Source organism: Eumetopias jubatus, unplaced genomic scaffold (assembly GCF_037043125.1).
Source record: "Eumetopias jubatus isolate StellerSeaLion01/CBP00866 unplaced genomic scaffold, mEumJub1_p1.0 scaffold_3, whole genome shotgun sequence".
Taxonomy (NCBI): domain Eukaryota; kingdom Metazoa; phylum Chordata; class Mammalia; order Carnivora; family Otariidae; genus Eumetopias; species Eumetopias jubatus.
Window position 1 is genome coordinate 34,611,433 of NW_028274809.1, and position 14,062 is coordinate 34,625,494.

Below are 14,062 nucleotides of genomic sequence, written 5' to 3' on the forward strand. Positions count from 1 at the left end.
GGTCCGAAGAGCCAGACTGGGAGTTATTAAGAGTAAAGAGGTAGTTTAATCTGTGGTAGTGTTGCACAAAGGTAAATGAAAAACAGCAGTAATAAAGAACACAGTCACAGTTGGAACTTTAGGAAATACCAACATTTAAGGATCAAGGGAAGGGAGCTGGGTGATCCAATGAAGGGATTTGAGAAAGTGCATTCATTGAAAGATGTAGGCTTCAGGAGAACCATAGGAAGGTTGAAGTAGGGAGTAGTCAACAGTATTGAACCAGAGATACTTAAAATAACAGCTAAGAAGGTACCATTGGATTGGTTAACAGGCCCTGTTGGTGACTGACGGGAAGGTCGGTTCAGGAAAAATCAGATTGTAGTAGGATTGAAGTATGAATAAAAGTTGAGGAAAAGGGAAAGTAAATACTCTGAAGAAACTTGACTGAGGACAGAGGGCAATAGCTGGAGGGGAACCCAGAATTTTGAGGAAGGGAGATTTTTAAATTTTAATTTTACCTGTTTTTAATCAAGTGGAAGATTTTGAGCATTATAATAGGCCAAGGAAGAGGGTGTGGCTAGTGGATAGAGATAACTGGTAGAGCAAAGTTTAGAGAAGTCAGGAGTAGAGACTTAAGTAACATATATTTCATTGTTTTTTCACTGGGTGGACATATACATATGGTAGACAAATTGAAAGGTATATGATGAAAAATAAATTTCTCTCCCCCTTCTGTCTTCCAGCCACCCAGTTCTTCTAAGAGGATTGCTAATTTATGCTCACAGTAACGAGTGTACAAGTACATGATTGAGGTTATGCTTATACTTAATTCTCAGAGTTTGGAGAAAAAGCTAGCTATAGATTATGTGGATTTATTGATGTGAGGAATAAAAGTAAGAGAGATGGAGAACAGATGGGGGTACAGAGATGAGTATAAAAGACGTCTCAGAAAAGAACATTTAAGAGGGAAATGGAGGGCATGCCTATGGTGTGAGGCCCACAGGTGATGACTGAATTTACAGCAGCCCCATTTCCCATGGTTTTGTGACCTTTCCAGGAGAACTTATCTACTTCTTTATATTTAAAAATGCGTGTCAGCTTAGAAAATGAACTTCTCAAAAATTCATCACTTAAGTAAACACATGTTAGGGGTCCAAGTGCCAAAGCTCTGCTTCTATTCTTACTGCTTTGAGTCATAGGCATGTTGTGTGTGGTACTTTGAGGTTATTCAGGCCAGTGGTATAAATCAAAACAAAAGGAAACTTGTTGGTTAAGAAAGAGCATTCTCGGCAGAGGTTTCTGGGAACATAAAAGATGACAACAGCAGCTAGGCCAACTTTTGAACCTGCGAGAGGTGGGAGAGGAAAAGGAGAAGGTGATTTGAGCCAACTCTCAAAGCAGTATTCAAGTAGAGACCTACCTTCTCATACAAAGATAAAATATAGACAAACTACTCAGGATGCCCCTGAAGAGGTTCGCAACCGTGACTTCAGGAGAGAGCTGGAAGAGAGAGAGCGAGCTGCTGCAAGAGAAAAAAATAGAGATCATCCAACACAAGAACATACAACCTCCTCGTCAGTGTCAAAGAAGCCTCGGTTAGACCAGATTCCTGCTGCCAACCTTGATGCAGATGATCCTCTAACAGATGAAGAAGATGAAGATGAAGATTTTGAAGAGGAGAGTGATGATGATGATACTGCAGCTCTTCTTGCAGAACTAGAAAAAATTAAAAAAGAAAGAGCTGAAGAGCAGGCCAGGAAGGAACAAGAACAGAAAGCTGAAGAAGAAAGAATACGTATGGAAAACATTTTGAGTGGAAACCCTCTCCTTAATCTCACTGGCCCATCCCAGCCTCAGGCCAACTTCAAAGTTAAAAGAAGGTGGGATGATGATGTTGTTTTCAAGAACTGTGCAAAAGGTGTAGATGATCAGAAGAAAGACAAAAGATTTGTAAATGATATGCTGCGATCTCAATTTCACAAAAAGTTCATGGAGAAATATATTAAATAGTACAGTTTTATGTGCTTAATTAAAGACTGTAAAATGTAAAAAAAAAAAAAAAGAGTATTCTCTGTCTGAAGGAAGAAAGGAAGCAGAGGAGACTAGAAACCAACTAAAATGTCTCTGAGATGGTACTACTGTTTCTAAAGCACATAATTTAACAATTTAAAATTTTTTTTTCAAATATTTTTATTTCTTTAGCTAGTACTAAGCTAAATCACTGTCTTTTCTTTGTTTTATTTTTAGTCACAAATTAAGAAGACTACAGAGGAGACTTAGCAGTTGTGAGGTTTTTAAGAAGATATTTGATCATTTTCATTTGATGCGGGTCTATTTTTTATTAGTTTATTTTGTCACTTAATTTTTTTTCCAAGTTTTTGTTTAAATTCAAGTTAGTTAACATATAGTGTAGTATTGGTTGCAGGAGTAGAATTTAGTGATTCATCACTTACATATGACACCCAGTGCTCATCCCAACAAGTGCCCTCCTTAATGCCCATCACCTATTTAGCCCATCCCCCCACCCACCTCCCCTCCAACAACCCTCAGTTTGTTCTCTATAGTTAAGAGTCTCTTGAGGCGCCTGGGTGGCTCAGTTGGTTAAGCGACTGCCTTTGGTTTGGGTCAAGATCTCGGGGTCCTGGGATCAAGTCCCACATCAGGCTCCCCCTGCTCTGTGGGGAGCCTCCTTCTCCCTCTCCCTCTGCCGCCACGCCCCCTCAGGAACTCATAAGCGAGCTTGTGCTCTCTCTCTGTCAAATAAATAAATGAAAACAAAAAAGTCTCAAGTTTGCCTCTCTGTCTCTTTTTTTATCTTATTTTATTTTTCCTTCCCTTTCCCTATGTTCATCTGTTTTGTTTCTTAAATGGATGTGGGGCTTATTTTAAATGCATCCATAAATAGCTGCAAATGCTGCCAGTGGAAAACATGATAAAACTAAGCAACAAGCCAAAGATTCCGATTTAGCCTTCCTATGACACTGACACACTAGTTCTTTTTAGTTTTTACAGGAAAAGTGGGTATTGTGTTATTGCTATAAAAATGATAAAGCACCCTTTTAACAGCAAACTCATAGTTTTTCATAAAGCAAATACAGTGTTTTCTTTCAAATGTTCAATCTTAATTTTTCAAGGCAATTCATTTAATTGATGTTGGACTGAAATGTATTAGTAGTCAGTTTTCATTAAATTACTTCTGTAATTCAGTTTATTGACATTTTTCATTTTTAAGCTTATAGTTAGGCATGTATTGTGAGCCTGCTATTTCCCCTTTGCTTGTAGCTTTGGGGCATACAAAAATAAAGTACCTTCACTTAAAGAGCTTATAATGTTGTAGCAAGAAAGAAAGTGAGCACATAGTCTTCTGGTAACACCCAAGATGAGGAGTCAGTAAATACTGATTAAGGAGTAAGTCATAATGAAAAATTTTACGATTTCCTAAACCATTTTTCCCATGTTTGTAATCCACTCTGTATTTCTCTATAGCAATTAACATTAAAATTCTCACAAAAGAGAGAAGAACCTATACTTTTCTTAGGAGACAGTAAAGAAGGGACAGAGTGTATTCTCATAGCCGGCCTACGGAAGAGAAAAAAGAACAGGTGAGAAAAGCACTTGACAAGATTGCTAAAGGAAGAGAAGCAAGCCAACTAAATCCCTAGTGCTGGAGAGATGAAAGAGGTACTTGAGGAACCAGTCAAGGGCAGAAAAGCAGGTCCTAGGGTTCAGTCTCATGCATACACCTTCTGGGTTCTCTGATAACCTGGTTATCTGGTTTCTCAGCCAACAGCAGGTTGGAAAGCAGAGAGGCACACTGCAACAGCAAAGTGTAATGGTTGATAGCCTCCCGGTAAGGGGGGAGAACAAAAATGAGAAGTAGACTTAAAATCTCCAAAAAATTAGCATTTCACACCATTTATTGTAGGAAGAAAGTGCTCTTTAAGAATTTATAATCCTGGAGGTTATAGCTGTAGTCATGATGTCATAATGCAGTGATTGCTAGTCATAGTAATGACCCTGAGTCATCAGAGTCTTTTCAGTCTGTCCTATCTAAGGACTTTTTTCCCCCTCCCATGCAGTTGGACTTTTCTCATTCTGTGTCTTAACTTTAGGGGGAAAATATCTTACTACCAATGTTTTTAAAATAAGAAAACTTGGCGGGGGGGGTTGCTGTTAAATATTTTGTGGGTTTTGCCAGTGTGTCAAACCCATCTCTAGGGAATGTTTGCAACTTCCTTGTAACTGGTGGGCTTAATTGATATAGCTCTGCCCATAACTAACATCTCTTATAGAAACTCTTAAGAAGCCTATATAGATTTTTATAAATTGGGCTAAGAAAGCTGTCAATTTTCAAATACTCTGACAGTCTTGGGTTTCTAATGTAGTTTCATTTTTCTCCCTACTATAGATTGCAAGGATGTAACTTGACTAGAGGTTGATTCATTCATTCAATAAGTATTGAATACCTGGCATTTGTAAGATATTAAGGTACAGGTAGACTTAATTTATTGGAATAAGGATTTATTTTGGCCTATATTCCACTAATTTTAGCAGCTCAGAACACATAACAGAATTATTCCCCATTTATGGTAATACATCTGCATTATTTTCTTGATAACTGTAGAACAACCCCCCCCCCTTTTTTTTTAAAAAGCCTGGGTGGCTCAGGTCATGATCCTAGGATCCTAGGATCAAATCCCGCATCCAGCTCCCTGCTCACCAGGGAGTCTGCTTCTCCCTCTCCCTCTGCCTCTCCCCCCTGCTCCTGTGTGCACGCTCTCTCTTTCAAATAAATAAAATCTTTTAAAAAAAAAAAGACAAAATCAAACTCAGATTTGGAGTTTTATGGCATATGATATACATAAAAACACAGATCATTCTGCTTCATTGTTAATAGAGCCAACATATCAGATAACTTATTTCTAAAAATAAATTATAAAGCATTTAAGAAAAAATTGGAGACTAAGAAAGAAATTTGGAGGCTTGTTGTTTTTCTTTATTCATTAATATGTGTTTTTACGAATTGGAGTGGAGATGTAGAATTTCTCAAACTACACACACACTGTCTTTCACACTCCTAGTCTCTTGCTAGTAGAGCCCAGAGGTTGGAGGTCCCAGCTTTGGAAAAACATAGTCGTGGGTTTGATTCTGGGGTCTTCCTAGCTTGGGCAAGTTAATCAACCTCTAAGCTTTAGTTTTCTTATCTATAAAATGATGACAATAATAATCACATCTTGGGGTTGTGAGAATTAAAAAGGATCATGTGCATAAAGCATTTATTCCAGTGCCTAGTACATAGTAAGTGCTCTGTCAGTGTTAGCTATTATTATTAGAAAAGACTGAATTTGGAACAGAATTGAGAATATGTTTCTTTATCATGCATTTTTCATTTGAAACACAGAAGGTTCTTCTGTCTTTATTATAATCAGTTGTTTAACATTATAAACTGATTTTAGAAAACTTCTATAGTGCTAGTTTCACTTGTTATATTCTACAGTAAAGTCATGAATTTACCAAGGAAGTTTTGGGTTGTTTTCATTATCAAGTAGTTTCTGCTCAGGGAAAGTTTCACAGGACAGTGAGGTCTCCTGTTAAATTGTTCACGTCTAGAAACAAGTTTTCTCAGTATACTCTTGAGTTGATAGGTCTGGAGGAAAAGACACACTAAGCAAACTCACTGAAGAAGAATCAATATGCCAGGATGTCTGCTCTTAATATACAATGGAACAATCAAGTGAACTGTCTGTTTTGGTTTCCATAGTTACTATATTTTTCCCTTATAGAAAAATCTTCAGGAGAAACCAAGTTAACAAATGTTGTGTGTGTGTGTGCGTGTGTGTGTGTTTGCGCGCACGTGCCCATGTGCACTCACATTTAGACTTGGAGGACATCTGAAGCATAAGGAACAGTAACCTAAGGGAATGGGGAGGAGTGGGGTGAGTAGCAGTAGGCATTCCAAGAGACTAGCTCAGAGTAGAAGAGGGCTGAGGCTGGCGGACCAGGTAGCCAGACAGAAGGGCTTGGACTAAGGCCATAGCAACAAGCTTGGAGGACAGGAATAGGTGACTACATGGAAAGCAAGTATTGAGGAGAAGAAAGATGTCTCTTAGATTTTTGGCTCTGCCGATCAGGTGACTTGATAATATTAACTAATTAGTAAAGCAAGAAAAAACATTTCATGGGAGGATATAATTTCAGTTTGGAAAGTGATGAATTTATGGTATTGATTACAAGCTGATACTGAGAGTTCCAGTTTAAAGTCATATGCCAATTTGGGATAAAGGTAGAGACTTGAGAAGTAATTATGATATAACTGGAAATTAAGGCCTTTGAGGTAGATGAGATTCCTTAGGAGAGAGCCCATGATAAAATCCTGAAGAACTGGGGCTACTAGCTATTAATAAGGCAGGTGGTGAAAGAGGGTTCCTAAATGTTCGCAGCGGCCTACTTACTGTGCCCATCGAGCTCAGACTCTAATTGTCTCCTGAGTGGCAGATAATAGCCATAGCTCAAAAAATTGGTCTGTTCTTACTTGGTTCCTGAATTTCATTGGCAAACCAGAATCATCCATTTCATGTCAGTTCTCCCCTTTATCTTGAAGTCCTGGAGTTGTGACAACTGGTTTGGAAAACGATGACTAATATTTAAACCTCAATGTAATTTGAACGTCTCTTCGTAGAATTACAGTACTGAAATGGTTATATGTCTAGATATGGAGAATTCTAGAAATCATTCTAGAGGGCACCTGAGTGGTTCAGTCCGTTAAGTGTCTGCCTCCGGCTCAGGTCATAATCTCAGGTCCTGGGATCCAGTCCCACATCAGGCTCTGCTCAGCTTCTCCCTCTCACTCTCCCTCTGTGAGTGCACTCTCTCTCTCTCTCTCTCAAGTAAATAAATAAAATCTTTTTTTAAAAAAGAAATCATTCTAGAAGTATATATGTTTATAAATATGTTTATAATATTCTGTCCTGACCACTCACCCCCATTTTAAGTTACACCCTGTTCCTGGTCATATAAGATTGCACATCCTGTTGCCACTGATTACTTTGTTGATCTGAAGAGCTGTAGTGCTTACAGTTTTTCTTTTGGCATTTTTTTGAAACTTCTACTTTGGAAGGCTTTTAAGTATTATAAGTTTAAAATAACTGAAGGATTTGGGATTATCTTAAGCCACCAAAAGCAAGTTGACATTTGATTTTAGAGGGGACAAAAAGAAAGGAAGACACGGGTTTTCTACCTTTTATTTAATTTTTAAAATTTGTATTTACCTATCCTACTGCTGTGTTAAAGTTGTGTTTCAGGGGGTCTTCTTAGCTATTTTACTTGAAGGTAAGCTCTGAAGAGCAGATTATACAGTAATACTCTTAAGTCTGCCAGCATGATTACACCTGTTCAGTTTCTTAATCTTCTGTGAACTCTTTATAGGTTTTCAGGTGATGATGTCTCTTGATTTAATCTACTACCTAAATTTTACCAGTCAACATTGAATGAAAATACTTTCTGATTTGTTGGGGAAGGATTTATTTGGTTCTAGAAATAGAGTACATATTCTTTTGTGAAATCTGTTGTATAAAATGTCTCTGCTCAAGGTGTTTCCCCCCATTTTTGGTTAAGAGAACAGAAAATCCCAAACTCTGTAATGCCATTTACTCTGCATTACTCACTTTTGAAGACCTATAATGTTTTTTCCTTTTTTTAAAATCAAAAGGACATAAATTTCTGTTTAAAAAAAATTTTTTTAAATATAATAGCTATGGTGATTTTGTTAATATCCCAGAATATAAATTCTTGACACCAACTGCTATTGTGAACAAATATTTTAATATGTTTATAACCCAGATGTCAGCTGAGTGTCCAGACAGACCCTTAAAAGCTAAATGATTGGTTTGAACCTTCAGTTTCGTGTCATGGGGAAACCAAACCCTCCCTAAGATTTCTGCAAATTGCTAATGTTCTTCTGGCCTCTGAGCTCCTGTCTTCTGGATGGGGCTTCTTTCCCTTGCCTTCTCTCTCCCTCTCCAGAGAAAGAAAAAGCAGTTATTTCGCTAGTCTTATGCAGAGCATTTTAGCCTTCCTTTTGATGCTGCCAGGCCTCACCTTCCACAAGTGGCTTTTCTGTGTATTTTCCCAAACAAAAATCTCCTAAGAGGAGCTCTGCTGTGGTATGTTAAGATGATGAAATGTGTACCTTATTAGGTATAATGTAATAATAATCCTTTTAGTAAATCTTATTTTTTCCATTTATCAAACTTTCAAATACTTAAATAACTCACACTAAGCTCAGTCTCCACTCTTTAGAAATTCTAAGAAAACCCTATCTTGAAAAGGCTTTTGGGGCGCCTGGGTGGCTCAGTTGTTAAGTGTCTGCCTTCGGCTCAGGTCATGATCCCCGGGTCCTGGGATCGAGCCCCACATTAGGCTCCCTGCTCCAAAGGAAGCCTGCTTCTCCCTCTCCCACTTGCCCTGCTTGTGTTCCCTCTCTCACTGTCTCTCTCTCTGTCAAATAAATAAATAAAATCTTAAAAAAAAAGAAAGAAAAGGCTTTTTCAATATTAGAATCGAATATACTATATAATATCATGTAGCTCTTTTGCCAGATCATACAGAGAAGAGAGTGCTCTCTTAAAAGGATATAGGATTCCAGATAGAGTTTAAGTGTCAAGTTGTTCTTTCTCTTGGAGAAATAAATCAACATGATTTTGTGAATGTGAGACTGAAGTGTACCCTTTTGAGGTTTGCGTTTATTTAGTATCTTTGAGGTATTTTCTATCCCATTTTCTTTCACTAAACTACCATATGATATCACTAAATTATTTTTGACTACCAGATAATAATTTGCTTTGTTTTTGATATTTCTAAGCCAATCATGATTTTTTTTATAGAAGTGAGTTTGAAAAAAATGGGTGATAGAAAAAGGCATAAAACTAGGGATGTGTAATTAGTAGGCAATTCTATCTTAAGGATTTTACATATGTACTATTTCCTCTGATACTGTCATGCTAGAACGTCAAGTAAAAGGTGGAATTCCTGTCTAGTAGTAGAGTTTTGAAAAGATGATGTTGTTAATACTTATTCAGCTATTTATTGCATTTTCTGTAAAAGTTTGGTGTCATTGCAGTTTTTTATATTCTGTGGTGCAAAATACCATGATTTAAGGTATAGACCAGAGGTCAACCAACTATAGCCTATGGATTCAGCCAGTTATGCGAGCTAAAAATGGTTTTTACATTGTTAAAGGGTTGAAAAAAACAACAAAGATAATTGGTGATAGAAGCCTTATATGGCTGCAAAGCCTAAAATATTTACTACCAGCTTTTTACAGAAAAGTTTGCTGACCCATGTTGTGGATTCTTGAGTTTTAAAGTGGATGCATAGGAGCGCCTGGGTGGCTCAGTTAAGCATCCAGCTGTTGATGTCAGCTCAAGTCATGATCTCAGGGTCCTGGGATCAAGCCCCAAGTCGGGCTCCATGCTCAGTGGGGAGTCTGCTTGAGGATATTCTCTCTCTTTCTCTCCCCCACCACACTCACGCACATTGTCTCTAAAATAAATGAATAAATCCTTAAAAAATAAATAAATAAAGTGGATGAATGACCTGTTGTTAGGAAGTCACTGATGGAAACTGTCAGTGCTTATATAATTGTATATTTTGAGTACTGTGTAGTTCACATTAAAATAATGGCATAGATTGATAACATGTTGACATAGGAAGATGAATGAGTAGGTTGCTAAACAGCATGTTAACATTATGTCTCCCAGTGAAAGATGGTGAAAGATTACAAGTAGCTTTCATTTGATTCTTCACATTTCTCTACTGCCCGGAATTTTTTTGAATTATTATATTACTTTATAATGAGAAACAAAGGTGTACATATGCATATTTTGTGTGTTGTGTTTGTGTGTTTTAAAGAGAGAGAAACTGAATGGAAATTTCCAGAGTGGCTTATGGCTGATTTTCATCAGATAAGAAAGAAGTTTAAGAAATGTAGCTTATTCACTACTTTTAAATTCTTATCGTCTTTGAACTTAAACGTTTTTCCCTTCAAAGTTTTACTAGATAACCAAGCACTTGAAAATGCCAATATTGAGACCCAATCTCACTTTTTTTTTTTAAATATTCCCTTAGTTGAGATCTAATTACACTGCTTTAGAGTAGGTAGGTGTAATATATAAAGCAAATGTTTCCTGTTCAGGCACATGTTCAAGCTTTAAGAATTGAAGAGACACAATGATAATTATATGAGAAGCAGTCTGCCAGAAGAACAGTAGGGTTTCCATAAGTTTTTTTTTAAATTTCCCTTTTATCCAATACCTTGCTCCAAATTTCCCCCACTTTCCAGCCCACAAGGCAAGCATTTTAATATGCTTATAAATTTAATGCAGAAAAAAATTTGTGTAAATGTCAATATGGTAGCTTTCTAATTTTGCTTCTTGCTTTATTCACTCAGCGCTGTATTTCTGGGGCTGTGTTGCTCCATGTATGTATCCATTGCATTCTACCAATCTGCTCTCTAGGAAGTAGGCCCTCACCTTACTATCACTAACAGCAATACAGGAGACAGTCTCCTACATGTCTCTTTATAGGGTGATATGAGAATTTCTTTGAGATAGGTAATTACCAGGGGCAAAATTGCTGGATCTTAGGGGACATATATACTTAATATGACTACGTAGTTTCTGTTGGTTCCTTTGAATGGCTATACTCCCATCATACATTCTCACCATGGGCTTTTTATTTGGGGAAATTTTTGTAAAGAGTTTCCCTAACACCAGTAGTTAGTGACAAGAAAGGATTACTTTAGGTAAGAAGAATTGTTAGAACTCCTGAGTTACTGCTAGGTGGCAGTTCCGGGTGAGATATATAGCCATGCTTTTTATAAGAGCATGTACTTTTTGAGAGTAGAGCTGTTAACAATATGGGAGGGTAGGAACTGATCTGAATTCTGAATCTTCTATGTCCAGATAACCAGGTATCATGAAATGGTATTGTTTGTATTTTTTTTAATTTATTTATTTATTAGAGAGAGAGGGAGGGGGCAGGGACAGAGGGAGATGGAGAGCGAGAATCTCAAGCAGACTCCCCACTAAGCGTGGAGCCCTAATCGGGACTCGATCTTACAACCCTGAGATCATGACCTGAGCTGAAATCAAGAATAAGATGCTTCACTGAGCCACCTAGGCACCCTGATATTGTTGGTATTTTATAATTCTACCTCTTTATTTAACTTTTAAATTCTATTTAACACATAAATAATGTTTACTGTTCAAGCACTGTTATATATGCTTTATAAATATTAACTCATTTAATCCCCATAACCTAGAAGAAAGGTACTGTGATTGTCCCTATTTTTAACAGCGAATATCATCCTTAATGAGGAAAAGCTGAGAGCCTTTCCCTTAAGATCAGGAACACGTCAAGGATGCCCACTCTCGCCACTACTGTTCAACATAGTACTAGAAGTCCTAGCAACAGCTATCAGACAACAAAAAGAAATAAAAGGTATTCAAATTGGCAAAGAAGTCAAACTCTCTCTTTTCATAGATGACATGATACTTTATGTGGAAAACCCAAAAGACTCCACCCCCAAATTACTAGAACTCATACAACAATTCAGTAATGTGGCAGGATACAAAATCAATGCACAGAAATCAGTTGCTTTCTTATACACTAACAACGCAACTGTAGAAAGAGAAATTAGAGAAATGATTCCATTTACAACAGCATCAAAAACCATAAGAGACCTCGGAATAAACCTAACCAAAGAGGTAAAGGATCTGTACTCTAGGAACTACAGAACACTCGTGAAAGAAATTGAAGAAGACACAAAAAGATGGAAAAATATTCCATGCTCATGGATCGGAAGAATAAACATTGTTAAAATGTCTATGCTACCCAGAGCAATCTATACCTTCAGTGCCATCCCGATCAAAATTCCAACGACATTTTTCAAAGTGCTGGAACAAACAGTCCTAAAATTTGTATGGAATCAGAAAAGACCCTGAATTGCCAAGGAAATATTGAAAAAGAAAAAGCTGGGGGCATCACGTTGCCCTATTTCAAGCTATATTACAAAGCTGTGATCACCAAGACAGCATGGTACTGGCACAAAAACAGACATATAGACCAATGGAACAAAATAGAGAGCCCAGATATGGACCCTCAACTTTATGGTCAAATAATCTTTGACATAGTAGGAAAAAACATGCAATGGAAAAAAGACGGTCTCTTCAATAAATGGTGCTGGGAAAATTGGACAGCCACATGCAGAAGAATGAAACTCGACCATTCTCTAACACCATACACAAAGATAAACTCAAAATGGATGAAAGATCTCAATGTGAGACAGGAATCCATCAAAATCCTAGAGGAGAACATAGGCAGTAACCTCTTTGACATCGCCCACAGCAACTTCTTTCAAGATACATCTCCAAAAGCTAGTGAAACAAAAGCAAAAATGAACTTTTGGAACTTCATCAAGATAAAAAGCTTCTGCACAGCAAAGAGGAACACTCAACAAAACAAAGAGGCAACCCACAGAATGGGAGAAGATATTTGCAAATGACACTACAGATAAAGGGCTGGTATCCAAGATCTATAAAGAACTTCTCAAACTCAACACCCAAAAAACAAATAATCAAGTCAAAAAATGGGCAGAAGATATGAAAAGACACTTCTCTGAAGAAGACATACAAATGGCTAACAGACACATGAAAAATTGTTCATCATCATTAGCCATCAGGGAAATTCAGCTCAAAACCACATTGAGATACCACCTTACACCAGTTAGAATGGCAAAAATGGACAGGGAAAGAAAACAAAGTTGGAGAGGTTGTGGAGAAAGGAGAACCCTCTCACACTGTTGGTGGGAATGCAAGTTGGTACAGCCACTTTGGAAAACAGTGTGGAGCTTCCTCAAAAATTTAAAAATAACAACTACCCTATGACCCAACAATTGCACTCCTGGGTATTTACCCCAAAGACACAGATGTAGTGAAAAGAAGGGCCATATGCATCCCAGTGTTCATAGCAGCAATGTCTGCAATAGCCAAACTGTGGAAAGAGCCGAGATGCCCTTCAACAGATGAATGTCTAAAGAAGATGTGGTCCATATATACAATGGAATATTACTCAGCCATCAGAAAGGATGAATACCCAACTTTTACATCAACATGGATGGGACTGGAGGAGATTATGCTAAGGGAAATAAGTCAAGCAGAGAAAGTCAATTACCATATGGTTACACTTATTTGTGGAACATAAGGAAGAGCATGGAGGACATTAGGAGAAGGAAGGGAAAAATGAAGGGAGGGAAATCGGAGGGAGAGATGAACCATGAGAGACTATGGACTCTGAGAAACAAACAGGGTTTAGAGGGGATTGGTTAGCCTGGTGATGGGTATTAAGGAGGGCACATATTGCATGGAGCACTGGATGTTATACGAAAACAGTGGATCCTGGATCACCACATCAAAAACTAATGATGTATTTCTCAATTTTCATATTACTATTTAGGGAATATGGAGAACTAAATAAGAATCTGTAAAAAATAAGTGAGTTGTATAGTATGTGTTACTTCATAGTCCATTACAAATACAAATGTGCTATTTAACTTTTGAATACCAATATATGTAATTCATCGTAAGGTCGAATTGGAAAGGGAAACACATCTACTAACGTGTTTAATATTGTTAATATTGCACTTCTAAGATTTGAAAATAAAATCCAATGATAATGATAACCTTTTATTAGATGCCATAGTTGTACTCCAGCACATTGGATGTGTGATTTTCCAGATGGGTAAAATTTATCTTTTGATATTTTCTTTTAAATCCTGTTTTCATAACTTCTTAAAGAGTAGTTATGGAAGTATGATTTAACATTTTCCTCATAATTGGGGTACTGTTTTGTTTACTGTCATTATACTTTGATGAGGATATAAATGTGAAATATGAAACAAAATGGCTTTTGATAATGACTAGACCCTGCTTTCTTGAAAAAGTCTGTAATATTTTTTTGCTTTTGGATTATTTGCCTAACTTTATAAAAGGTAAAGTAGGGAATGTGCAGCTACAGTTGTATA

The 14,062-nt window shown here is 37.2% G+C and overlaps 1 protein-coding gene and 1 pseudogene across 1 annotated transcript in view; both read left to right on the forward strand.

Moving 5' to 3' along the window:
• TRAK2 (trafficking kinesin protein 2) overlaps positions 1–14,062 on the forward strand; it is a 70,412-nt gene that overhangs the window by 6,894 nt on the left and 49,456 nt on the right. The gene's annotated exons all lie outside the window — the stretch shown is intronic.
• Positions 753–2,771, forward strand: LOC114225959 (spliceosome-associated protein CWC15 homolog pseudogene; annotated as a pseudogene).